The following is a 23,178-nucleotide window of genomic DNA, read 5'->3' as shown; positions in this document are numbered from 1 at the left end:
ACGTCGAAACCCCGAGCCGTAATAGGAGACTTTTATGACCGGGTTACGATACTCACTCGTAGCTCACGAATTTCCTTAAGATGGTGGGTAACCGCCGGTCAAATACACACGCCGAATCCCAGAGACTGAATCCAGGCGGACTCGAACGCATGCCGTGCCGCAATCGGAGTCCAAAGAACAGCGCACGGCCACGGAGGAGGGCATGTCATAATCATAAGTGGGTACAAATCAGACGTGAAAAAGTATTCTTGAGCCTGCTAAACTTGACGAAAACATTTGATTCTTCAAAAATATTAGGCATAATGATATCGCCAAAAACGTGTCAGTTGGGAGGAGCGATGGCCCTTATAGCTAGCTCCACCTGTGGATCCGCTGGCTCCTATTGACTGTTAATGTGCGAAAATCACACCAGCAGAGGTGCTCATGGTGTAGTAGTTATCACATCCGCCTAACACGCGGAAGGTCCCAGGTTCGATCCCTGGTGAGCACAGGTTTTTATTTATCTAATCTTCCCATTATCCAACAAGTCAGTATGCTATGTGAAGCAAAAACTGACGAATCACGTACAACCTTAAGACTGTTATCTTTCAAATTTAATGGAATTTTACTCCTTGTTATCTGAGGAGAATAATAACTTTAAGAGTAACAGTGAATATGTTTTGGTTCGTTGCATTAAAACATGATAAAATAAATTTTTCAAACCTTCGGAGCACCGAAGCAAAGCTTCAATTAGGAGAAAATGTTACCAAGTGTCTATAGTTTCACTTTCCAAATATAAAGGCTCTGCGAATAAAGTTTGCCAAGGATTTCGCGTTTTGTAAATGCGGCCCGACTTTGAGATGAAATAATTGTCAGAGGATGGCGTGGGGGGGAGGGGGAGTTAGAACGAGCGGAACGAATGCTTCAGCCTGGAGCTCTGGTCGCAGCTTTCACTACAGACTGCTGATTACACTGAGAAAGTTAATACTAAATCGGTGCTCATGGTGTAGTGGTTATCACATCCGCTTTACACGCGGAAGGTCCCAGGTTCAATCCCTGGTGAGCACATGGTTTTATTTGTCTCTTTTTGAAAGCGTCCGTGAATTAGGAAAATCAGACGAATCGCACAGTACGTTAATGCTGTTACTTTCACACGCAAATTTACGGTAAATGTATCGCTTCAGTTCGTGGCATTGGCAGCCCCCAAGTTACAACTGGAAGTGTCAAGTTTCAGTCGGTACATTAACGGCTTATGCTTAATCGCACATTTCGGCATTCAAACCTTAATAAACCTGGAATGCAATAGTTTTAATTGTATTTATTCGTTGAACTCCTATCCTTCAAAAACCAAACGCATCACCTCGTTCGCACAAGTCGAATAGTGTTAGTTAGCTTTGGCCATGTTTGCCACGGAACTGACGAGCAGCTCGCGAGAAGGCTCTTCTGACTTCCAACATTAGGGACTTCATTCGCACAGCATTTCGTGTGTTTCAATCGCCAGACATCCGTCGGAATGTAGTGTTACAATCCCGTTCCATTCGAGACTATGTGACGGAAAAGAAGAAACCCATACGTCATTGCAAATTGAGGGTTTTCTTTTAGAAAAGGAAAGTAGCTTTCTCACCAAGTTCCGAACACAACAGGGGCAAAAAATATCATCGAGTGGTTTGGTGTCAGCCTTGAACGAGAAAGGGGGGGGGGAGGGGGAGCAAGAGTACGGACAGTGAAACTGCTGTTTTAAACAACGTCATCTGTAAACAATTTTATGCCATACAGTACCTTACCTCAACAAGAAACAATTCAAACCTGCTCTCGAACTGTTGTTTTCTTTAAATAACATGTAGTTTCGTAAGAAGAGACCAAGCTCACTTAACGTGTTCTAGAGATTTTCGTTTCTTCCTTGCAAAAATAGGGAATCGTCGCACACAAATAGCTATTTTGTAAGACGTTACCATAATTCCTCCCATTGCCACGGTAAACTAAAGGATAAGACGAGAAGTAAAGTGGATAAATAAGAAGAGAAAAACCTATTCTCTCGAGCGGTTTAGGATTTGATACCCTATTGAAAAGTATTGCACAGTGGCTTGAGCCGAAATTTTAAACTGCAGTTCCAGTTCCGATTAGCATATCATAATCATATTATTGACCCGTGCTAAGTGCCTTAGCTTATCTTCCTACTACCAGCCTCTCTCTTACGATCCAACCTAGAGGTGTGAAATTATTCAACCGGTAATAGGATGACGTGGGGTCAGCACGTCGAAACCCCGAGCCGTAATAGGAGACTTTTATGACCGGGTTACGATACTCACTCGTAGCTCACGAATTTCCTTACGATGGTGGGTAACCGCCGGTCAAATACACACGCCGAATCCCAGAGACTGAATCCAGGCGGACTCGAACGCATGCCGTGCCGCAATCGGAGTCCAAAGAACAGCGCACGGCCACGGAGGAGGGCATGTCATAATCATAAGTGGGTACAAATCAGACGTGAAAAAGTATTCTTGAGCCTGCTAAACTTGACGAAAACATTTGATTCTTCAAAAATATTAGGCATAATGATATCGCCAAAAACGTGTCAGTTGGGAGGAGCGATGGCCCTTATAGCTAGCTCCACCTGTGGATCCGCTGGCTCCTATTGACTGTTAATGTGCGAAAATCACACCAGCAGAGGTGCTCATGGTGTAGTAGTTATCACATCCGCCTAACACGCGGAAGGTCCCAGGTTCGATCCCTGGTGAGCACAGGTTTTTATTTATCTAATCTTCCCATTATCCAACAAGTCAGTATGCTATGTGAAGCAAAAACTGACGAATCACGTACAACCTTAAGACTGTTATCTTTCAAATTTAATGGAATTTTACTCCTTGTTATCTGAGGAGAATAATAACTTTAAGAGTAACAGTGAATATGTTTTGGTTCGTTGCATTAAAACATGATAAAATAAATTTTTCAAACCTTCGGAGCACCGAAGCAAAGCTTCAATTAGGAGAAAATGTTACCAAGTGTCTATAGTTTCACTTTCCAAATATAAAGGCTCTGCGAATAAAGTTTGCCAAGGATTTCGCGTTTTGTAAATGCGGCCCGACTTTGAGATGAAATAATTGTCAGAGGATGGCAAGGGGGGAGGGGGAGTTAGAACGAGCGGAACGAATGCTTCAGCCTGGAGCTCTGGTCGCAGTTTTCACTACAGACTGCTGATTACACTGAGAAAGTTAATACTAAATCGGTGCTCATGGTGTAGTGGTTATTACATCCGCTTTACACACGGAAGGTCCCAGGTTCGATCCCTGGTGAGCACATGGTTTTATTTGTCTCTTTTTGAAAGCGTCCGTGAATTAGGAAAATCAGACGAATCGCACAGTACGTTAATGCTGTTACTTTCACACTCAAATTTACGGTAAATGTAACGCTTCAGCTCGTGGCATTGGCAGCCCCCAAGTTACAACTGGAAGTGTCAAGTTTCAGTCGGTACATTAACGGCTTATGCTTATTCGCACATTTCGGCATGCAAACCTTAATAAACCTGGAATGCAATAGTTTTAATTGTATTTATTCGTTGAACTCCTATCCTTCAAAAACCAAACGCATCACCTCGTTCGCACTAGTCGAATAGTGTTAGTTAGCTTTGGCCATGTTTGCCACGGAACTGACGAGCAGCTCGAGAGAAGGCTCTTCTGACTTCCAACATTAGGGACTTCATTCGCACAGCATTTCGTGTGTTTCAATCGCCAGACATCCGTCGGAATGTAGTGTTACAATCCCGTTCCATTCGAGACTATGTGACGGAAAAGAAGAAACCCATACGTCATTGCAAATTGAGGGTTTTCTTTTAGAAAAGGAAAGTAGCTTTCTCACCAAGTTCCGAACACAACAGGGGCAAAAAATATCATCGAGTGGTTTGGTGTCAGCCTTGAACGAGAAAGGGGAGGGGGAGCAAGAGTACGGACACTGAAACTGCTGTTTTAAACAACGTCATCTGTAAACAATTTTATGCCATACAGTACCTTACCTCAACAAGAAACAATTCAAACCTGCTCTCGAACTGTTGTTTTCTTTAAATAACATGTAGTTTCGTAAGAAGAGACCAAGCTCACTTAACGTGTTCTAGAGATTTTCGTTTCTTCCTTGCAAAAATAGGGAATCGTCGCACACAAATAGCTATTTTGTAAGACGTTACCATAATTCCTCCCATTGCCACGGTAAACTAAAGGATAAGACGAGAAGTAAAGTGGATAAATAAGAAGAGAAAAACCTATTCTCTCGAGCGGTTTAGGATTTGATACCCTATTGAAAAGTATTGCACAGTGGCTTGAGCCGAAATTTTAAACTGCAGTTCCAGTTCCGCTTAGCATATCATAATCATATTATTGACCCGTGCTAAGTGCCTTGGCCTATCTCCCTACAACCAGCCTCTCTCTTACGATCCCACCTAGAGGTGTGAAATTATTCAACCGGTAATAGGATGACGTGGGGTCAGCACGTCGAAACCCCAGAACCGTAATAGGAGACTTTCATGACCGGGTTACGATACTCACTCGTAGCTCACCAATTTCCTTACGATGGTGGGTAACCGCCGGTCAAATACACACGCCGAATCCCAGAGACTGAATCCAGGCGGACTCGAACGCATGCCGTGCCGCAATCGGAGTCCAAAGAACAGCGCACGGCTACGGAGGAGGGCATGTCATAATCATATGTGGGTACAAATCAGACATGAAAAACTATTCTTGAGCCTGCTAAACTTGACGAAAACATTTGATTCTTCAAAAATATTAGGCATAATGATATCGCCAAAAACGTGTCAGTTGGGAGGAGCGATGGCCCTTATAGCTAGCTCCACCTGTGGATCCGCTGGCTCCTATTGACTGTTAATGTGCGAAAATCACACCAGAAGAGGTGCTCATGGTGTAGTGGTTATCACATCCGCCTAACACGCGGAAGGTCCCAGGTTCGATCCCTTGTGAGCACAGGTTTTTATTTATCTAATCTCCCCATTATCCAACAAGTCAGTATGCTATGTGAAGCAAAAACTGACGAATCACGTACAACCTTAAGACTGTTATCTTTCAAATTTAATGGAATTTTACTCCTTGTTATCTGAGGAGAATAATAACTTTAAGAGTAACAGTGAATATGTTTTGGTTCGTTGCATAAAAACATGATAAAATGTATTTTTCAAACCTTCGGAGCACCGAAGTAAAGCTTCAATTAGGAGAAAATGTTACCAAGTGTCTATAGTTTCACTTTCCAAATATAAAGGCTCTGCGAATAAAGTTTGCCAAGGATTTCGCGTTTTGTAAATGCGGCCCGACTTTGAGTTGAAATAATTGTCAGAGGATGGTGAGGGGGGAGGGGGAGTTAGAACGAGCGGAACGAATGCTTCAGCCTGGAGCTCTGGTCGCAGCTTTCACTACAGACTGCTGATTACACTGAGAAAGTTAATACTAAGTCGGTGCTCATGGTGTAGTGGTTATCACATCCGCTTTACACGCGGAAGGTCCCAGGTTCGATCCCTGGTGAGCACATGGTTTTATTTGTCTCTTTTTGAAAGCGTCCGTGAATTAGGAAAATCAGACGAATCGCACAGTACGTTAATGCTGTTACTTTCACACGCAAATTTACGGTAAATGTAACGCTTCAGTTCGTGGCATTGGCAGCCCCCAAGTTACAACTGGAAGTGTCAAGTTTCAGTCGGTACATTAACGGCTTATGCTTATTCGCACATCTCGGCGTGCAAACCTTAATAAACCTGGAATGCAATAGTTTTAATTGTATTTATTCGTTGAACTCCTATCCTTCAAAAACCAAACGCATCACCTCGTTCGCACAAGTCGAATAGTGTTAGTTAGCTTTGGCCATGTTTGCCACGGAACTGACGAGCAGCTCGCGAGAAGGCTCTTCTGACTTCCAACATTAGGGACTTCATTCGCACAGCATTTCGTGTGTTTCAATCGCCAGACATCCGTCGGAATGTAGTGTTACAATCCCGTTCCGTTCGAGACTATGTGACGGAAAAGAAGAAACCCATACGTCATTGCAAATTGAGGGTTTTCTTTTAGAAAAGGAAAGTAGCTTTCTCACCAAGTTCCGAACACAACAGGGGCAAAAAATATCATCGAGTGGTTTGGTGTCAGCCTTGAACGAGAAAGGGGAGGGGGAGCAAGAGTACGGACAGTGAAACTGCTGTTTTAAACAACGTCATCTGTAAACAATTTTATGCCATACAGTACCTTACCTCAACAAGAAACAATTCAAACCTGCTCTCGAACTGTTGTTTTCTTTAAATAACATGTAGTTTCGTAAGAAGAGACCAAGCTCACTTAACGTGTTCTAGAGATTTTCGTTTCTTCCTTGCAAAAATAGGGAATCGTCGCACACAAATAGCTATTTTGTAAGACTTTACCATAATTCCTCCCATTGCCACGGTAAACTAAAGGATAAGACGAGAAGTAAAGTGGATAAATAAGAAGAGAAAAACCTATTCTCTCGAGCGGTTTAGGATTTGATACCCTATTGAGAAGTATTGCACAGTGGCTTGAGCCGAAATTTTAAACTGCAGTTCCAGTTCCGCTTAGCATATCATAATCATATTATTGACCCGTGCTAAGTGCCTTGGCCTATCTCCCGACTACCAGCCTCTCTCTTACGATCCCACCTAGAGGTGTGAAGTTATTCAACCGGTAATAGGATGACGTGGGGTCAGCACGTCGAAACCCCAGAGCCGTAATAGGAGACTTTTATGACCGGGTTACGATACTCACTCGTAGCTCACCAATTTCCTTACGATGGTGGGTAGCCGCCGGTCAAATACACACGCCGAATCCCAGAGATTGAACCCAGGCGGACTCGAACGCATGCCGTGCCGCAATCGGAGTCCAAAGAACAGCGCACGGCCACGGAGGAGGGCATATCATAATCATAAGTGGGTACAAATCAGACATGAAAAACTATTCTTGAGCCTGCTAAACTTGACGAAAACATTTGAGTCTTCAAAAATATTAGGCATAATGATATCGCCAAAAACGTGTCAGTTGGGAGGAGCGATGGCCCTTATAGCTAGCACCACCTGTGGATCCGCTGGCTCCTATTGATTGTTGTAATGATGCGATCATTACTGGATCCTTTTTATGTTATAAATTGTTTATGTCTATGTATTCCTGTACGTTTGGGTTCTTGGCCGTTGGGGGAGCGGTAAGTTTCCAGTAACGGTTTAGGTCATTAGCGGGGCCTATAAATAGGAAGGGCAGGGGAGCAGTCGGCCTCAGATATTTGGCGGAGTACAGCAATGTAAGAGGTATCTTTTTCTCTAAGGGGAGCGGCTGGGCGAGCTTTCTTTCCTTACTATGTGAACCGACGGCGGGGACGTTAACTTTCTTTCTTTTAATACACACACTTGCTCTCTTCACATTATTCCAATAGTTCATTTCATGTGGGAAACCGGGTACACAACACACATACCTTCAGCCACCTTTTTTGGTACTGAAGGTTATATTTTTTTTCTACTCGTGGAGCCAGTGGCTACGCGAGTCTACACACTCTCTTCGGGAAGGGGGACAGGGTACACCGGAATGTAATTTTGCGAATAACGGCCAAGAATTAACTTCTGTAACTATAATATGAATAAACCTATATATATCTTAAAGGAAATGGGCGTTAAGTTGTAATTTGAAGAGGTACGTGTCTATTGCCTAAACTAGCATCCACAGAACTTCAGGTACTGCAAGTTTTGAACCTCGGGACAAGGATTCAAAAATGTATGGTTGTGTATATTGTGTATGTTGCTGAGAATCAGCTTAAAAGCACAAAATATACCGTTACATACTGGGGGCTCAGAGTCGGGATATTTTTTTGTGAGAAGTACTGAAGGCATATGTTATTGCGAAGTGGAAAGAAAATCATAGAAGACAAAATGGCATTTCAAATAGACAGAGAGCTCATTAGCAAGTTGCTAGGTAATGCGAACTTGGAAGGAAGGCCTGAGGAAGATATTGTGGGGGAACTTCAGAGACTTTCTCTAAATGTTACACAAGGAACTTCGATAAGGACCGGCGAGGAAAAAATGAGCAAAATCTTGGAAAAAAGCAACATTAACATTCCGATCTTTAAGGGAAACGTCGGCGATGTAAGTCCACACGATTATTTGTACGAATTACGCAATTATCAGGAAATCATGGAAATTGGGGATACTTTTCTCTTAGATAGAATCTTGCCGCTTTCGTTGAAGGATATCGCTGCAGATTGGTTCAGATTTTCGAGACCGTTTGGCACTTTTAGGGAATTTGAGAAGGCGTTCTTGGAAGAATACTTTAGTGTCGATTATGATTCGGAAATAGCAAGGATCATTCAGAACAATTACCAGTCACCAGACCAGTCTCTTCTTGCATTTATTCGACACACCAGGAAGCTTTTCGCAATGAGGGAGAAACGGGGGACAGAAGACGAGATTATCCAGCATGTTTTGAAATTTTCCCACCCTAAATTCAGAACGCATCTGTACGATAGAACCTTTGCAACCTTGAAAGATCTGGAGATCCGCGCTATGGACATTCAAAAGAGATTGTATTCAGAAGCCCTGTACTATTGTCCAGAACTGAGGGACAACAGTTCGCCGCATCTGTCTGCCATGCCGACTTCAGCGAGTGGCACAAGGCAATTAGCAGCCACGAGGACAATGAACACTTTCGGCCGCGTGGGAACAGAAGTATCAATGAGTGCCATAAATCCGGGTCTTTTCAACCGCTTGAGCCTTTCCGGGAATATTGGAACCCCGTCGAGAGCAGAAGAACCGGCGAGGAGAAGAGGGTATGATGGTCAGCAGAAGGGCGCCACCTGTGCCGTCTCTGAAGATACCGTTAGACCAGAACAGATAACTCCGGTTCTTGCACACGTAGAAGGAAAGCAAAACAGAGGGAGGAATAGGGAAATACGCAACTGCAGAAATTTCACTTCTGGCGACAAAAAACCGTTAGTCACCTGTAAGGTTGAGGGAAAGGACTTCTCGCTATATTTGGATTCCGGTGCGTCTGTTGAGATCGCAAGAGAACTGAAAAAACAAGGAAATAAGATTAACAATAAATGTATTAATATTTCTTTGGCAGTAGGCTCTGTACAATCATGTGGGGAAATGTATCTTACTGTACATTTGAATGGGATGAAATTTAAGCATAAATTCGTCGTTCTGCGCAATTGTTTCACGGGATTTATCGCAGGTCGTGGGTTCATAAGGAAGGCCGGCATATCGCTACATTTGAAGCAGGGAGGCTACAGTTTTGAGAACAGTAACGTCATTCATTTATTTTCTGCGGAGAAGAGGGAAGTGGGAAAGAGGCTTCCGTTCTCGCAGCAGGGGAGAACGTCGACTGTGGAAGCTGAAGCTGGGCTAACCGCGACGATGACTGCGACGATGGAAAGAAATGAAACTGTTACTGAAGCAACCGCGACGATGGGAAATTGCAAACCACACCCCGAAACTGAGGACATGATTGACCGTGTCGAATGTTCGACTGACACTGTGCAGAAATCAGTTGCAGATTTCAGCGGTTTGTGTACTGCAGAAAGTGCGAAGCAAATGAGGAAGAAACAGAGGGAAAATTTGCTTCGGAACACAAAACTGCCCATGGTTCGTCTCTCTGAAAGTAAAGAAATGGAAGATTCTTCATTGTTGTCATTCTCTGCCACTGAGGGAAATGAAGAATACAATTCTGAGGAGCCACGTAGGCTTCTGGACACAGCCTCCCTCATTTCCGAGCAAATGAAAGACAAGTTTCTTGCTGACGTAGCGAGGGTTACAAGGAATGAGGAGGTGGAAGGAACGAAGAAGTACAAGGAAAAGGTGAAGACCCAGGCCAAATCTTCGTATTTCGACAACGAGGGAATTCTTAGGAGAAATTTGCCTACGGAAAAGTACAAAGAGAAGGGAAAAGGGAAAATATGGGCACCTACTTCTCTACGTTCGCAAATTCTCGTGTCGTTGCATGATAATGCATTCGCTTGTCATCCTGGGAGATTGAAAACGTTAGCGAAGGTTAGGGAACAATACACTTGGATAGGCCTAACTAAAGACGTTATCCAGTATTGTAAGTCGTGCCAGCCATGCTGCGTATTAAAAGATGACAGGAATAAGCAAGATTTCATGTCAAGTAAGGAGGAAACGAAATTCAGGATGGAAGAAGCCAAGAAGAAAGCTTGTGATAGGAAACGCCGCAAATGCACGTTTCAGATGGGGGATAAAGCTTGGCTTAAGGAACATCCTATCTCTGGTAAGGCCCGCAGAGTAACCAGTAAATTCTCGGGGAAGTCCTCTGGAACACACGCAATTGTGGAGCAAACTTCGGCAAATACTTTCAAAATGAAACACAGCGGGGACGGAAGAATATTGAGAGCCAACGGTGACCAGTTGAAGCCTTATTCTTCGCCACCTTGACTTTGCAAGGAAAGTAGCCGAATCCAATTCAGCAGAGAGAGCGCACGTAACTTCTGCAGGAGGAGCAAGACGAAGATATATCCCGGATGCGTTACAAGCTGAGAAACAGATTCTAGTCTAATTTCAAATGGGGATTTTTTGTAAATATTGTACATAGGGACTTATCTATCTTTTCTTTATTCTATCTTTCACTTATTTTCTCTATCACATACCTCATAACTCATACAGTACTCATACAAAAGTGTCGTTCCGCAGTCAATTTCATCGCGAAAGTAACGCAAAGTTAGTGCGTATTCTTTTACCGTGTAATTTCGTCGAGAAGTCGCAGTTCGGTGGCGAGTGAACGCAGTTCTAGCGCTGAGCATAGCAGTGACATCTTCAGATGTAGAGCCAGTTCGATCCATTCATGTGGAAACCGGTCGAAGCGGTGACTTCCAATCTGGGCAGGAGCGCAGAGCAGTGGCGTTGCCGGTAGTTGAACCAGCAGCCTTGGTGACTTGGATGGATTTCCAGGAGACTGTCTCTCATTGGTCCAGGAGGAAGGATGGAAGAGATGCTGAGTGGGTAAGAATCGACGTGGGTTAACCAGCTCCAGTTCTGAGGGAAGAACGCGGATCTCGAAGTACACTTATGGACAAAATTAGAGTGAACATTGACTGTCAGTGTCGTGTGATCTTCTATTGAAAGTGTGTTTGTAGTGAACAGAAACTGCGGACAAGTGCTTTGTGTATATTATTATTATTTTTCTGAGTTACAGAACTTTGATTTTTCTCTCTTCAGGAAGGGGGGACTATGTAATGATGCGATCATTACTGGATCCTTTTTATGTTATAAATTGTTTATGTGTATGTATTCCTGTACGTTTGGGTTCTTGGCCGTTGGGGGAGCGGTAAGTTTCCAGTAACGGTTTAGGTCATTAGCGGGGCCTATAGATAGGAAGGGCAGGGGAGCAGTCGGCCTCAGATATTTGGCGGAGTACAGCAATGTAAGAGGTATCTTTTTCTCTAAGGGGAGCGGCTGGGCGAGCTTTCTTTCCTTACTATGTGAACCGACGGCGGGGACGTTAACTTTCTTTCTTTTAATACACACACTTGCTCTCTTCACATTATTCCAATAGTTCATTTCATGTGGGAAACCGGGTACACAACACACATACCTTCAGCCACCTTTTTTGGTACTGAAGGTTATATTTTTTTTCTACTCGTGGAGCCAGTGGCTACGCGAGTCTACACACTCTCTTCGGGAAGGGGGACAGGGTACACCGGAATGAAATTTTGCGAATAACGGCCAAGAATTAACTTCTGTAATTATAATATGAATAAACCTATATATATCTAAAAGGAAATGGGCGTTAAGTTGTAATTTGAAGAGGTACGTGTCTATTGCCTAAACTAGCATCCACAGAACTTCAGGTACTGCAAGTTTTGAACCTCGGGACAAGGATTCAAAAATGTATGGTTGTGTATATTGTGTATGTTGCTGAGAATCAGCTTAAAAGCACAAAATATACCGTTACACTGTTAATGTGCGAAAATCACACCAGAAGAGGTGCTCATGGTGTAGTGGTTATCACATCCGCCTAACACGCGGAAGGTCCCAGGTTCGATCCCTGGTGAGCACAGGTTTTTATTTATCTAATCTCCCCATTATCCAACAAGTCAGTATGCTATGTGAAGCAAAAACTGACGAATCACGTACAACCTTAAGACTGTTATCTTTCAAATTTAATGGAATTATACTCCTTGTTATCTGAGGAGAATAATAACTTTAAGAGTAACAGTGAATATGTTTTGGTTCGTTGCATAAAAACATGATAAAATAAATTTTTCAAACCTTCGGAGCACCGAAGCAAAGCTTCAATTAGGAGAAAATGTTACCAAGTGTCTATAGTTTCAATTTCCAAATATAAAGGCTCTGCGAATAAAGTTTGCCAAGGATTTCGCGTTTTGTAAATGCGGCCCGACTTTGAGATGAAATAATTGTCAGAGGATGGCGTGGGGGGAGGGGGAGTTAGAACGAGCGGAACGAATGCTTCAGCCTGGAGCTCTGGTCGCAGCTTTCACTACAGACTGCTGATTACACTGAGAAAGTTAATACTAAATCGGTGCTCATGGTGTAGTGGTTATCACATCCGCTTTACACGCGGAAGGTCCCAGGTTCGATCCCTGGTGAGCACATGGTTTTATTTGTCTCTTTTTGAAAGCGTCCGTGAATTAGGAAAATCAGACGAATCGCACAGTACGTTAATGCTGTTACTTTCACACGCAAATTTACGGTAAATGTATCGCTTCAGTTCGTGGCATTGGCAGCCCCCAAGTTACAACTGGAAGTGTCAAGTTTCAGTCGGTACATTAACGGCTTATGCTTATTCGCACATCTCGGCGTGCAAACCTTAATAAACCTGGAATGCAATAGTTTTAATTGTATTTATTCGTTGAACTCCTATCCTTCAAAAACCAAACGCATCACCTCGTTCGCACAAGTCGAATCGTGTTAGTTAGCTTTGACCATGTTCGCCACGGAACTGACGAGCAGCTCGAGAGAAGGCTCTTCTGACTTCCAACATTAGGGACTTCATTCGCACAGCATTTCGTGTGTTTCAATCGCCAGACATCCGTCGGAATGTAGTGTTACAATCCCGTTCCATTCGAGACTATGTGACGGAAAAGAAGAAACCCATACGTCATTGCAAATTGAGGGTTTTCTTTTAGAAAAGGAAAGTAGCTTTCTCACCAAGTTCCGAACACAACAGGGGCAAAAAATATCATCGAGTGGTTTGGTGTCAGCCTTGAACGAGAAAGGGGAGGGGGAGCAAGAGTACGGACAGTGAAACTGCTGTTTTAAACAACGTCATCTGTAAACAATTTTATGCCATACAGTACCTTACCTCAACAAGAAACAATTCAAACCTGCTCTCGAACTGTTGTTTTCTTTAAATAACATGTAGTTTCGTAAGAAGAGACCAAGCTCACTTAACGTGTTCTAGAGATTTTCGTTTCTTCCTTGCAAAAATAGGGAATCGTCGCACACAAATAGCTATTTTGTAAGACTTTACCATAATTCCTCCCATTGCCACGGTAAACTAAAGGATAAGACGAGAAGTAAAGTGGATAAATAAGAAGAGAAAAACCTATTCTCTCGAGCGGTTTAGGATTTGATACCCTATTGAGAAGTATTGCACAGTGGCTTGAGCCGAAATTTTAAACTGCAGTTCCAGTTCCGCTTAGCATATCATAACCATATTATTGACCCGTGCTAAGTGCCTTGGCCTATCTCCCTACTACCAGCCTCTCTCTTACGATCCCACCTAGAGGTGTGAAGTTATTCAACCGGTAATAGGATGACGTGGGGTCAGCACGTCGAAACCCCAGAGCCGTAATAGGAGACTTTCATGACCGGGTTACGATACTCACTCGTAGCTCACCAATTTCCTTACGATGGTGGGTAACCGCCGGTCAAATACACACCCCGAATCCCAGAGACTGAATCCGGACTCGAAAGCATGCCGTGCCGCAATCGGAGTCCAAAGAACAGCGTACGGCCACGGAGGAGGGCATGTCATAATCATAAGTGGGTACAAATCAGACATGAAAAACTATTCTTGAGCCTGCTAAACTTGACGAAAACATTTGATTCTTCAAAAACATTAGGCATAATGATATCGCCAAAAACGTGTCAGTTGGGAGGAGCGATGGCCCTTATAGCTAGCACCACCTGTGGATCCGCTGGCTCCTATTGACTGTTAATGTGCGAAAATCACACCAGAAGAGGTGCTCATGGTGTAGTGGTTATCACATCCGCCTAACACGCGGAAGGTCCCAGGTTCGATCCCTGGTGAGCACAGGTTTTTATTTATCTAATCTCCCCATTATCCAACAAGTCAGTATGCTATGTGAAGCAAAAACTGACGAATCACGTACAACCTTAAGACTGTTATCTTTCAAATTTAATGGAATTTTACTCCTTGTTATCTGAGGAGAATAATAACTTTAAGAGTAACAGTGAATATGTTTTGGTTCGTTGCATAAGATCTAGGTGTTATCATAGATGAAAAGCTGAACTTTAAGGAACACATCGCAGCTACAACTAAAAGTGCAATGCGCCTCTTAGGCCTCCTGTACAGATTCACTGAAATTGATACTCCAACTTCTCTTAGCCTGTTTTTCAAGTCATTCATTTCTCCGATTCTCGAATACTGTTCTCCAGTCTGGGCCATGGCTTCCAATACAAATCTTTCTAGCATGGATTCCGTCCTCAGCTTCTTTACCGCCATTGTTCGTCATAGAATTCCTTCTTTGCGGCATCTTCAGAAACCTGACATCCTGACTACTTTGAACATTCAGTTACTGCAGACCCGACGCGATATGGCCGATATGAATTTTTTCTATAAAATCATCAATGGGAAATTAAGATCTGAATCTCTTCTTACAGAATTCAACTTCAGAGTTCCCTCTCGATCGACCCGAAACACTGAATTGTTCCACACCTCCACAGCTAGGCTTTCTCTTATACAGCGCGCTCTATTCCACAGGCTGCCCCAGTTCTACAATAATTTACCCATAAACATAGACATTTTTGCCCCTGAAAGCATTTTCCGATCTTCCCTAAAAATGAATATGTAAATCTTTGTTTCCTTGTTTATGCCTTATGTTTATATTTAACTTTTCTTGTTTTTACCTTAAACCACCTTGACTTGTTCTTGTTATTTGTTAGAGTTTTCAGTGTAAAATGGCCTTAAAAGTGCTGTATCTGAAACTTTGAATAAATAAATAAATAAATAAATAAATAAAACATGATAAAATGTATTTTTCAAACCTTCGGAGCACCGAAGCAAAGCTTCAATTAGGAGAAAATGTTACCAAGTGTCTATAGTTTCACTTTCCAAATATAAAGGCTCTGCGAATAAAGTTTGCCAAGGATTTCGCGTTTTGTAAATGCGGCCCGACTTTGAGATGAAATAATTGTCAGAGGATGGCGAGGGGGGAGGGGAAGTTAGAACGAGCGGAACGAATGCTTCAGCCTGGAGCTCTGGTCGCAGCTTTCACTACAGACTGCTGATTACACTGAGAAAATTAATACTAAATCGGTGCTCATGGTGTAGTGGTTATCACATCCGCTTTACACGCGGAAGGCCCCAGGTTCGATCCCTGGTGAGCACATGGTTTTATTTGTCTCTTTTTGAAAGCGTCCGTGAATTAGGAAAATCAGACGAATCGCACAGTACGTTAATGCTGTTACTTTCACACTCAAATTTACGGTAAATGTAACGCTTCAGCTCGTGTCATTGGCAGCCCCCAAGTTACAACTCGAAGTGTCAAGTTTCAGTCGGTACATTAACGGCTTATGCTTATTCGCACATTTCGGCATGCAAACCTTAATAAACCTGGAATGCAATAGTTTTAATTGTATTTATTCGTTGAACTCCTATCCTTCAAAAACCAAACGCATCACCTCGTTCGCACTAGTCGAATAGTGTTAGTTAGCTTTGGCCATGTTTGCCACGGAACTAACGAGCAGCTCGAGAGAAGGCTCTTCTGACTTCCAACATTAGGGACTTCATTCGCACAGCATTTCGTGTGTTTCAATCGCCAGACATCCGTCGGAATGTAGTGTTACAATCCCGTTCCATTCGAGACTATGTGACGGAAAAGAAGAAACCCATACGTCATTGCAAATTGAGGGTTTTCTTTTAGAAAAGGAAAGTAGCTTTCTCACCAAGTTCCGAACACAACAGGGGCAAAAAATATCATCGAGTGGTTTGGTGTCAGCCTTGAACGAGAAAGGGGAGGGGGAGCAAGAGTACGGACAGTGAAACTGCTGTTTTAAACAACGTCATCTGTAAACAATTTTATGCCATACAGTACCTTACCTCAACAAGAAACAATTCAAACCTGCTCTCGAACTGTTGTTTTCTTTAAATAACATGTAGTTTCGTAAGAAGAGACCAAGCTCACTTAACGTGTTCTAGAGATTTTCGTTTCTTCCTTGCAAAAATAGGGAATCGTCGCACACAAATAGCTATTTTGTAAGACTTTACCATAATTCCTCCCATTGCCACGGTAAACTAAAGGATAAGACGAGAAGTAAAGTGGATAAATAAGAAGAGAAAAACCTATTCTCTCGAGCGGTTTAGGATTTGATACCCTATTGAGAAGTATTGCACAGTGGCTTGAGCCGAAATTTTAAACTGCAGTTCCAGTTCCGCTTAGCATATCATAACCATATTATTGACCCGTGCTAAGTGCCTTGGCCTATCTCCCTACTACCAGCCTCTCTCTTACGATCCCACCTAGAGGTGTGAAGTTATTCAACCGGTAATAGGATGACGTGGGGTCAGCACGTCGAAACCCCAGAGCCGTAATAGGAGACTTTCATGACCGGGTTACGATACTCACTCGTAGCTCACCAATTTCCTTACGATGGTGGGTAACCGCCGGTCAAATACACACCCCGAATCCCAGAGACTGAATCCGGACTCGAAAGCATGCCGTGCCGCAATCGGAGTCCAAAGAACAGCGTACGGCCACGGAGGAGGGCATGTCATAATCATAAGTGGGTACAAATCAGACATGAAAAACTATTCTTGAGCCTGCTAAACTTGACGAAAACATTTGATTCTTCAAAAACATTAGGCATAATGATATCGCCAAAAACGTGTCAGTTGGGAGGAGCGATGGCCCTTATAGCTAGCACCACCTGTGGATCCGCTGGCTCCTATTGACTGTTAATGTGCGAAAATCACACCAGAAGAGGTGCTCATGGTGTAGTGGTTATCACATCCGCCTAACACGCGGAAGGTCCCAGGTTCGATCCCTGGTGAGCACAGGTTTTTATTTATCTAATCTCCCCATTATCCAACAAGTCAGTATGCTATGTGAAGCAAAAACTGACGAATCACGTACAACCTTAAGACTGTTATCTTTCAAATTTAATGGAATTTTACTCCTTGTTATCTGAGGAGAATAATAACTTTAAGAGTAACAGTGAATATGTTTTGGTTCGTTGCATAAAAACATGATAAAATGTATTTTTCAAACCTTCGGAGCACCGAAGCAAAGCTTCAATTAGGAGAAAATGTTACCAAGTGTCTATAGTTTCACTTTCCAAATATAAAGGCTCTGCGAATAAAGTTTGCCAAGGATTTCGCGTTTTGTAAATGCGGCCCGACTTTGAGATGAAATAATTGTCAGAGGATGGCGAGGGGGGAGGGGAAGTTAGAACGAGCGGAACGAATGCTTCAGCCTGGAGCTCTGGTCGCAGCTTTCACTACAGACTGCTGATTACACTGAGAAAATTAATACTAAATCGGTGCTCATGGTGTAGTGGTTATCACATCCGCTTTACACGCGGAAGGCCCCAGGTTCGATCCCTGGTGAGCACATGGTTTTATTTGTCTCTTTTTGAAAGCGTCCGTGAATTAGGAAAATCAGACGAATCGCACAGTACGTTAATGCTGTTACTTTCACACTCAAATTTACGGTAAATGTAACGCTTCAGCTCGTGTCATTGGCAGCCCCCAAGTTACAACTCGAAGTGTCAAGTTTCAGTCGGTACATTAACGGCTTATGCTTATTCGCACATTTCGGCATGCAAACCTTAATAAACCTGGAATGCAATAGTTTTAATTGTATTTATTCGTTGAACTCCTATCCTTCAAAAACCAAACGCATCACCTCGTTCGCACTAGTCGAATAGTGTTAGTTAGCTTTGGCCATGTTTGCCACGGAACTAACGAGCAGCTCGAGAGAAGGCTCTTCTGACTTCCAACATTAGGGACTTCATTCGCACAGCATTTCGTGTGTTTCAATCGCCAGACATCCGTCGGAATGTAGTGTTACAATCCCGTTCCATTCGAGACTATGTGACGGAAAAGAAGAAACCCATACGTCATTGCAAATTGAGGGTTTTCTTTTAGAAAAGGAAAGTAGCTTTCTCACCAAGTTCCGAACACAACAGGGGCAAAAAATATCATCGAGTGGTTTGGTGTCAGCCTTGAACGAGAAAGGGGAGGGGGAGCAAGAGTACGGACAGTGAAACTGCTGTTTTAAACAACGTCATCTGTAAACAATTTTATGCCATACAGTACCTTACCTCAACAAGAAACAATTCAAACCTGCTCTCGAACTGTTGTTTTCTTTAAATAACATGTAGTTTCGTAAGAAGAGACCAAGCTCACTTAACGTGTTCTAGAGATTTTCGTTTCTTCCTTGCAAAAATAGGGAATCGTCGCACACAAATAGGTATTTTGTAAGACTTTACCATAATTCCTCCCATTGCCACGGTAAACTAAAGGATAAGACGAGAAGTAAAGTGGATAAATAAGAAGAGAAAAACCTATTCTCTCGAGCGGTTTAGGATTTGATACCCTATTGAGAAGTATTGCACAGTGGCTTGAGCCGAAATTTTAAACTGCAGTTCCAGTTCCGCTTAGCATATCATAATCATATTATTGACCCGTGCTAAGTGCCTTGGCCTATCTCCCTACTACCAGCCTCTCTCTTACGATCCCACCTAGAGGTGTGAAATTATTCAACCGGTAATAGGATGACGTGGGGTCAGCACGTCGAAACCCCAGAACCGTAATAGGAGACTTTCATGACCGGGTTACGATACTCACTCGTAGCTCACCAATTTCCTTACGATGGTGGGTAACCGCCGGTCAAATACACACGCCGAATCCCAGAGACTGAATCCAGGCGGACTCGAACGCATGCCGTGCCGCAATCGGAGTCCAAAGAACAGCGCACGGCTACGGAGGAGGGCATGTCATAATCATAAGTGGGTACAAATCAGACATGAAAAACTATTCTTGAGCCTGCTAAACTTGACGAAAACATTTGATTCTTCAAAAATATTAGGCATAATGATATCGCCAAAAACGTGTCAGTTGGGAGGAGCGATGGCTCTTATAGCTAGCTCCACCTGTGGATCCGCTGGCTCCTATTGACTGTTAATGTGCGAAAATCACACCAGAAGAGGTGCTCATGGTGTAGTGGTTATCACATCCGCCTAACAAGGTCCCAGGTTCGATCCGTGGTGAGCACAGGTTTTTATTTATCTAATCTCCCCATTATCCAACAAGTCAGTATGCTATGTGAAGCAAAAACTGACGAATCACGTACAACCTTAAGACTGTTATCTTTCAAATTTAATGGAATTTTACTCCTTGTTATCTGAGGAGAATAATAACTTTAAGAGTAACAGTGAATATGTTTTGGTTCGTTGCATAAAAACATGATAAAATGTATTTTTCAAACCTTCGGAGCACCGAAGCAAAGCTTCAATTAGGAGAAAATGTTACCAAGTGTCTATAGTTTCACTTTCCAAATATAAAGGCTCTGCGAATAAAGTTTGCCAAGGATTTCGCGTTTTGTAAATGCGGCCCGACTTTGAGTTGAAATAATTGTCAGAGGATGGTGAGGGGGGAGGGGGAGTTAGAACGAGCGGTACGAATGCTTCAGCCTGGAGCTCTGGTCGCAGCTTTCACTACAGACTGCTGATTACACTGAGAAAGTTAATACTAAGTCGGTGCTCATGGTGTAGTGGTTATCACATCCGCTTTACACGCGGAAGGTCCCAGGTTCGATCTCTGGTGAGCACATGGTTTTATTTGTCTCTTTTTGAAAGCGTCCGTGAATTAGGAAAATCAGACGAATCGCACAGTACGTTAATGCTGTTACTTTCACACTCAAATTTACGGTAAATGTAACGCTTCAGTTCGTGGCATTGGCAGCCCCCAAGTTACAACTGGAAGTGTCAAGTTTCAGTCGGTACATTAACGGCTTATGCTTATTCGCACATCTCGGCGTGCAAACCTTAATAAACCTGGAATGCAATAGTTTTAATTGTATTTATTCGTTGAACTCCTATCCTTCAAAAACCAAACGCATCACCTCGTTCGCACAAGTCGAATAGTGTTAGTTAGCTTTGGCCATGTTTGCCACGGAACTGACGAGCAGCTCGCGAGAAGGCTCTTCTGACTTCCAACATTAGGGACTTCATTCGCACAGCATTTCGTGTGTTTCAATCGCCAGACATCCGTCGGAATGTAGTGTTACAATCCCGTTCCGTTCGAGACTATGTGACGGAAAAGAAGAAACCCATACGTCATTGCAAATTGAGGGTTTTCTTTTAGAAAAGGAAAGTAGCTTTCTCACCAAGTTCCGAACACAACAGGGGCAAAAAATATCATCGAGTGGTTTGGTGTCAGCCTTGAACGAGAAAGGGGAGGGGGAGCAAGAGTACGGACAGTGAAACTGTTGTTTTAAACAACGTCATCTGTAAACAATTTTATGCCATACAGTACCTTACCTCAACAAGAAACAATTCAAACCTGCTCTCGAACTGTTGTTTTCTTTAAATAACATGTAGTTTCGTAAGAAGAGACCAAGCTCACTTAACGTGTTCTAGAGATTTTCGTTTCTTCCTTGCAAAAATAGGGAATCGTCGCACACAAATAGCTATTTTGTAAGACGTTACCATAATTCCTCCCATTGCCACGGTAAACTAAAGGATAAGACGAGAAGTAAAGTGGATAAATAAGAAGAGAAAAACCTATTCTCTCGAGCGGTTTAGGATTTGATACCCTATTGAGAAGTATTGCACAGTGGCTTGAGCCGAAATTTTAAACTGCAGTTCCAGTTCCGCTTAGCATATCATAATCATATTATTGACCCGTGCTAAGTGCCTTGGCCTATCTCCCTACTACCAGCCTCTCTCTTACGATCCCACCTAGAGGTGTGAAGTTATTCAACCGGTAATAGGATGACGTGAAGTCAGCACGTCGAAACCCCAGAGCCGTAATAGGAGACTTTTATGACCGGGTTACGATACTCACTCGTAGCTCACCAATTTCCTTACGATGGTGGGTAGCCGCCGGTCAAATACACACGCCGAATCCCAGAGATTGAACCCAGGCGGACTCGAACGCATGCCGTGCCGCAATCGGAGTCCAAAGAACAGCGCACGGCCACGGAGGAGGGCATATCATAATCATAAGTGGGTACAAATCAGACATGAAAAACTATTCTTGAGCCTGCTAAACTTGACGAAAACATTTGAGTCTTCAAAAATATTAGGCATAATGATATGGCCAAAAACGTGTCAGTTGGGAGGAGCGATGGCCCTTATAGCTAGCACCACCTGTGGATCCGCTGGCTCCTCTTGATTGTTGTAATGATGCGATCCAAGGAATATAGAAGTATATTAGGAAGAGTATTCCGAGACACGGAGCTCTCCCATTGGCCAGAAGCCGCAACGAGCTCTGACGTGACCAAGGGGATCTGTCAAGGGGCGGGGCTCGCGTAGCAATGGAATCTTACGGGAAATATTTCCATTTTTAATTGTCCATATCGTGGTTCTGTTAACCATTTGAGGCAGAATAATAAGCAAAACGCAAGGAATAAGACCTAGGCAATAATATGAAGAAGTTACAGCACGCAATTACAATAAATGGCGTTATACAAATCAAACAAAAAGTAATCACGACTATCCTTTTATATCGCCCCTACATTGAAATCTGAAGTTGCGTATGGGTAAATAAATACAATTTTACGTATTAAATATTTCGCTACCACACCAATACTTATTATCCTTCATACCTTCAAATTTTCACAGATGTTTGTTATTAATAATTTGTTCATTATAATTTATATATCTAGTATACATAGGATGTCGCTGTTGTTATATGACGTCGCTTCTCTACGTATTTAGGGTAACCGCAACAATAAAAACGAACGATGAAATGATAAATTTGATGGGAGAGTAGGCTAGATGAGTGTGGCAATCACTGGCGTACGCAGGGGGGGGGTTAAGGGGCTGCAGCCCGCCGAAATTCTTAGAAAATCAAAAAATCAAATGAAGACAGTCATGAAGTAAAAAAAAAACTTTAAAATGACCCCCAATAACTATTTTTGTGTTTGAATAACTTTTAAAACGAAGGATTAAAATGGTAATTGGAGCTCGTATGTAATGAAAATAGAACAGCGACAACGGGATATCAGCGAAATTGATTTTCGGCGATACATTCCATGAACCAATCTCATTCTGTTCAGTAAAGGTTAGATTCATGGCACTGAACCCGCGTACAATTTGAATTGAATTAACATAATCCTTGAGTGAGGTGGAAATGGGTTTTGGATTTTTTTTTTTTTTTTTTTTTTGTATATGTGAAAATCTTTAACTAGTGATGCACACATGCTTTCGCTTACATTAAAGTTTACACTATGGTAAAATTGCAGAAATATTCTACCTAAACTGATTTGTGTTTAAAAAACCGTAACATCAAAATATGTTTTTTAGAACTTAATAAATAAATAATAAATAGATAAAATGCAATGTCGTGGGAAAGCGTAATCCCTTAATAAATTGAAGGAAACTCGTGCCAGCTCGATGGCGAATCTGGTCAACCGCGTGTTCGACTTTGAATCCCATCACTGAAGTTCCCGACTTGGAGTCACGTCGTGGGCATTGATGTTGTTTGTGTCTGCCCTTTCATCAATTTCATGTGATCAACACTCATCGCCGCGATTAACCAAAAGTAGTAAAAAAGCGACGTCAAATAACAAATACATGAACAATAGGCCTGGCCTACGTCTTGGTTTAGCAATGTGATTTGTTAATCACTATACGGTGGAGGCCGAGGCGGAAATAAATATCAGTAAGAATAAAAATTCATTACAACTTACCCTTCCTCGAGACCTATGATTTTGAAGACGATGCTACCCACTGTTGTCTTTTTCTCGCTGCACTTGCTTCCATGGACTTGAGTTTCATTA

At 42.7% G+C, this 23,178-nt stretch overlaps 1 protein-coding gene and 13 non-coding genes across 14 annotated transcripts in view; 13 read left to right on the top strand and 1 right to left on the bottom strand.

The window, feature by feature from the left end:
- The window catches only part of slf (C-type lectin domain-containing protein slf), a 159,544-nt gene that overhangs the window by 119,349 nt on the left and 17,017 nt on the right, over window positions 1–23,178 (bottom strand). The gene's annotated exons all lie outside the window — the stretch shown is intronic.
- On the top strand, window positions 418–490 carry TRNAV-AAC (transfer RNA valine (anticodon AAC)). The gene has a single exon. It is a non-coding gene; the product is annotated as a tRNA-Val (tRNA).
- Window positions 975–1,047, top strand: TRNAV-UAC (transfer RNA valine (anticodon UAC)). Its single transcript has one exon. It is a non-coding gene; the product is annotated as a tRNA-Val (tRNA).
- On the top strand, window positions 2,650–2,722 carry TRNAV-AAC (transfer RNA valine (anticodon AAC)). Its single transcript has one exon. It is a non-coding gene; the product is annotated as a tRNA-Val (tRNA).
- On the top strand, window positions 3,206–3,278 carry TRNAV-UAC (transfer RNA valine (anticodon UAC)). Its single transcript has one exon. It is a non-coding gene; the product is annotated as a tRNA-Val (tRNA).
- On the top strand, window positions 4,876–4,948 carry TRNAV-AAC (transfer RNA valine (anticodon AAC)). Its single transcript has one exon. It is a non-coding gene; the product is annotated as a tRNA-Val (tRNA).
- TRNAV-UAC (transfer RNA valine (anticodon UAC)) lies at window positions 5,432–5,504 on the top strand. Its single transcript has one exon. It is a non-coding gene; the product is annotated as a tRNA-Val (tRNA).
- Window positions 11,951–12,023, top strand: TRNAV-AAC (transfer RNA valine (anticodon AAC)). The gene has a single exon. It is a non-coding gene; the product is annotated as a tRNA-Val (tRNA).
- On the top strand, window positions 12,507–12,579 carry TRNAV-UAC (transfer RNA valine (anticodon UAC)). Its single transcript has one exon. It is a non-coding gene; the product is annotated as a tRNA-Val (tRNA).
- TRNAV-AAC (transfer RNA valine (anticodon AAC)) lies at window positions 14,173–14,245 on the top strand. Its single transcript has one exon. It is a non-coding gene; the product is annotated as a tRNA-Val (tRNA).
- TRNAV-UAC (transfer RNA valine (anticodon UAC)) lies at window positions 15,489–15,561 on the top strand. Its single transcript has one exon. It is a non-coding gene; the product is annotated as a tRNA-Val (tRNA).
- On the top strand, window positions 17,155–17,227 carry TRNAV-AAC (transfer RNA valine (anticodon AAC)). The gene has a single exon. It is a non-coding gene; the product is annotated as a tRNA-Val (tRNA).
- Window positions 17,711–17,783, top strand: TRNAV-UAC (transfer RNA valine (anticodon UAC)). The gene has a single exon. It is a non-coding gene; the product is annotated as a tRNA-Val (tRNA).
- Window positions 19,931–20,003, top strand: TRNAV-UAC (transfer RNA valine (anticodon UAC)). Its single transcript has one exon. It is a non-coding gene; the product is annotated as a tRNA-Val (tRNA).

Source organism: Lepisma saccharinum, chromosome 26 (genome assembly GCF_977018435.1).
Source record: "Lepisma saccharinum chromosome 26, izLepSacc3.1, whole genome shotgun sequence".
Taxonomy (NCBI): domain Eukaryota; kingdom Metazoa; phylum Arthropoda; class Insecta; order Zygentoma; family Lepismatidae; genus Lepisma; species Lepisma saccharinum.
The sequence above is the reverse complement of the archived record's forward strand: the minus strand, read 5'-3'. Positions and strand labels throughout refer to the sequence as shown.